A 4523-nucleotide genomic window follows, 5' to 3' on the forward strand; every position below is an offset into this window, starting at 1 on the left:
TTTTTAGGATTTTTTCTTAGTTTTTCAGCTTCTGCAGAGCTCAGCACGGGGCCGTGCCTGGTCGGACACGGGCCGTGCCCAGCATTGTTACTGGCAGTTTTTGTTTTCCAAGTTACAGAAGGCTGACCACGGGGCCGTGCCGGTGCAACACGGGGCCGTGTCCAACTTCCAGTAACTGGGGATTTGGGAAACAATCACTGAAACTCCGACCACGGGCCGTGTTCGCTCAACACGGGGCCGTGGTGAACCTTCTGACCAACATTCTTTTCTGTTTTTATTGTAGGACTTGGAACCCGACGCCAACCTTGCGTAGTGTATGAGCTCCAGTTCCAATAAAGACATAAAAGAACCACTAGAAGAACCCGAACGCTTTCTCAGAAAAAGGTTAAAAGCCAAAAACCAAGAGAAGGTTTCGGGTGATCCACCTCCAATGGCGGACCAACGTACCCTTATGGATTATCTACGACCCACCGTAGGTAATCTAGGCGCCGCTATCAATGCTCCGAATGTCGAAGCTAATAACTTCGAACTCCGGCCGCATTTGATACAAATGCTCCAAAACTCCGCAACCTTCCATGGGCTTGCGGACGAGGATCCCCATCTACATATAACTAATTTCTTGGAAATATGTGATACCTTTCGGATCAATGGAGCATCAAACGACGCCATCCGCCTCCGTATGTTTCCCTTCTCACTTAAAGACCGAGCGAAAGCTTGGCTCAACGCCCTCCCAGCTGGATCGGTAAACACCTGGGATGAACTAGCCCAAAAATTTCTATATAAGTATTTCCCTCCCGCTAAAACTGCTAAGTTAATGACTGAAATTAATACATATTCACAAGAGGACGGGGAATCCTTATATGAAACTTGGGAAAGGTTCAAGGAGCTATTACGCAAGTGTCCCCATCACGGCCTCGCAATATGGCAACAAGTATCCACTTTCTATAATGGATTGTTGCCACACACTAGGCAGACACTTGATTCTAGCTCCGGGGGACTTTTAGGTAATCGACGCCCACACGAAATATATAATCAAATTGAGGAAATTGCTCAAACCAATTTTCAATGGCACACCCCCCGGGGAAATAAGTCTATCGCCCCGGGCGCCCATAAGGTCGATGAAAGCACTTCTTTACAAGCCCAAATCGAGGCCCTTTCTTCAAAAATAAAAAAATTGGAAATGACAAAAACAGTCTCGGTTATGGCTTGTGAAGGGTGTGGTGGGTCACATGAAAATTGGAGTTGCATGAAAGAAACAGACACCAAGGATGGCGAAACCACCCAAACCTTGGTTGGAGGGAACCCGGCAATAGTAGTAACCAACAAACCCAACGAACAAACTTTCAGCAACCAAGAAATGAGTCACAAAATTTCACTCAACAACAAAGTGGACGAGAAAGGCTCGAAGATACTGTATCTCGCCTCGTCTCCGACACTGATAAGAAAAACTCGGAAAGATTTCTACAATTAGAATCAAATTTTAGAAATCAACAAGCTAGTATTCAAAACATAGAAAAACAATTAAATCAAATAGCTCAAAATTTTTCCGAGAGACCGCAAGGCGCATTACCTAGCAATACCGAAACGAACCCAAAAGCGCAAGTTCATCTCATCACACTACGGAACCGCACCGTAGGGCCTGCAGAAGCGCTGCCACCAACGGAGGAAACAATACCCACACCTCTGCAGGAAAAGAACTCCCCTCCGTCACCAGAGCCTACCAAGGCTCCTCGAGTTCCATACCCCGGTAGGTTAATTCGTCAAAAGACCAATGAGCAATTCGCAAAGTTCGAAAGTCTGCTAAAACAATTGCATGTCAATATTCCTTTTATCGAAGTCCTAACCCAAATGCCCAAGTACTCTAAATTCATGAGGGACTTCCTTACTCATAAAAAGAAAATTGAGAACTTGCAATTAGTCAATTTAGGCGAAGAATGCTCTGCCCTCGTACTCAATAAACTTCCCCAAAAGAAAATCGATCCCGGAAGCTTCACGATTCCTTGCTCAATAGGGGAATCACCCGTTCGTAATGCCTTAGCCGACCTTGGGGCTAGCATTAACCTCATGCCCTCATCAATGTTTAAAAGACTCGGCTTAGGAACCACAAGCCCTACAAAAATGAGCATACAACTCGCTGATCGATCCGTCAAACTCCCACAAGGTGTCATCGAGAATGTCTTGGTAAAGGTAAGCAGATTCGTTTATCCAGCTGACTTTGTCATACTCGATATGGAGGAAGACACCGAGGTCCCCCTTATACTAGGGAGACCCTTCCTTGCCACCGCCCAAGCAGTGGTAGATATGAATGACGGGACACTCACCTTGAGGTACGGGGATGATGAAGTGAAATTCGGGGTTGGGAAGAGAATAGAGGACGACGACCCGGTCAATTACATGAAGGTTATTGATTCGAGCTTGGATGCTGCTCTCCGACGGTGTAACATGGGACGCCAGACATCCCACTCAGAAAACATATAACCTCGCATTGGGTCTAGCCAAGGACCCTTATAAACGTGGCGCACCACGGAGGCATTCCGCGGAACTATCCTTAATTAGTTTAATCTTTTAGTTTTAATTTGCAGAATAAAACACACTCATGGTGGTAATGGATGAAAAAGGGAACGAGAAAAATGGACCCATGCACGAAGAACAGAGCAACCCGACACAAATCTCCATCACAGAAGGCTCAACATGGGCCGTGCCCAACCAACACGGCCCCGTGCTGAGCCACCTGCAGAAAAACACCCAGTTCAGGTAACTGGACACGGGCCGTGTTCAGCGGACACGCCCCCGTGTCCAGGTTTCTGTCTTAACTCTTTAATTTCTGTTACTGGCACCTGACCACGGGGCCGTGCCCGGGCACCACGGGGTCGTGTCTAGGAAGCCAGTAACATAAATATTTGCTTTTTAACCCACTTTTACACATTCTAATCAACCGAAAATATTATTTTTTGGACACATTGAGGACAATGTGTAATTTAAGTATGGGGGGGATGCTAAAACCTTGAATTTTGCAAATCCTAAATACAAGCCTTACACAAAACTCTATTGGAACCGCTAAACACCCCAATTTTTTTTTCAAAAACTTTTCGTTTTTTTTTTTTTTACTATTTGCTTGTCTTGGTTTAATTTGGGAATAACAAGTTCTAAAAAGGTTATATTTTTACAAATTTACAACCGATAGCGTCGTGATAACAAAGAACCAACATAAGAAAATTACGAAACGGCATAACAAGTCTAGTTAAAAATTCGATTATATATACTTGATCACATTAAAAACCCATTCCCACAAAAGTGAGTTTTGAGCCTTTATTGAGCATACAAATATACATCTTTAGACTAAATGCTCATTTTTCGTTTCTTGTGTGAATAACCGCTTGGTTCTTACAACTCTAGAACTTGCCACGACGATACATTCCCGGTTCTTACCAAGTTAAACCCAAGTAAGTAAGTGATGGAGGCATTAGGACTAACCATATTTTTCTTTCTACACCATTATTTTTCATTTTTTTTTACCATACCCAAAATCCCCCTAGTTAGTCCCTTTGAACCTAAACCTTTCATTTCATTACCCTAAAACCTTTTCACCCACCAAAAACCTTTTTATTTTTCACCCTTTATTTTAGTAACAAGCTCGGTTTTTTGTAAGCTCGCTATTTTATGTGACTCTTAAAAAAAATAAAAAAAAATAAAAATATGATGAAGTCAAAAACAAACAAAAGCTATATAAAAGCTTGTTTGGAGAAATACTTCAAAATAAAAAGTCACTAAAAACAAGGTATGTCACGAAAACCGACGCTTTTTACGATTTTCGCCCTTTTACTAACCACTAACCCAACCACCCACCTTTAACCCAAGCCTAACCCTTCACCCAAAAAGTCCTCTTGATATTTACAAAGGTAAAAAGTTAAAAAGGAGGAGGATTGATTGCTTGGCAAGCCTATGGAAGGCGTAAGTTCCATGCCGCTCTCGAGTGATTCACTAAAAATTACACCTTCGGCCGAGTGTTGAGTGATCTCCCGTGAGGTATGTGAACTTGTATATAAATGGAATTTTAATAAGGCATGCTATGCCCGAATAAGTAATTTATCTTATGAAACGTTCTAAATAAATCATAACGAATAGGATTGTAAATAAATAAAAATAAAACTTACAAAGATCTTGGATTCCCGACACTCTAGGACAAGCCAAAAACTTTCTCTTCTACCCATTCCATTTGGGAGTGTAAGCCACATTTAAAGAGTTTTGCTTGAGGACAAGCAAAAGTTCAAGTGTGGGGGTATTTGATGTGTGTAAAATGCAACATATAAATCATATCAATTAAGGCATAAAACTAACCCTTTTTAAGTACTAATGTTGGAAAAAGAGTGTTTTTGTCTTTCTTTTGTATTTTCAGGATGAAATGAGCTCAAATTCACAAAAGAAGCAAAAAGACAACTAATTCTAGCATAAATACAAGAAAAGGAATAAAAGTAGACTGCCCGGACCCTCAACGGCATCCTCCAAGGCAAAGAAGAGAAAGC

General features: G+C 42.1%; 1 non-coding gene across 1 annotated transcript; it reads right to left on the reverse strand.

The window, feature by feature from the left end:
• Positions 1-808: 808 nt before the first annotated feature.
• LOC118492734 lies at positions 809-915 on the reverse strand. The gene has a single exon (XR_004894736.1). It is a non-coding gene; the product is annotated as a small nucleolar RNA R71 (small nucleolar RNA).
• Positions 916-4523: the final 3608 nt, after the last annotated feature.

This window comes from Helianthus annuus, chromosome 5 (genome assembly GCF_002127325.2).
Source record: "Helianthus annuus cultivar XRQ/B chromosome 5, HanXRQr2.0-SUNRISE, whole genome shotgun sequence".
In the NCBI taxonomy this organism is placed as follows: domain Eukaryota; kingdom Viridiplantae; phylum Streptophyta; class Magnoliopsida; order Asterales; family Asteraceae; genus Helianthus; species Helianthus annuus.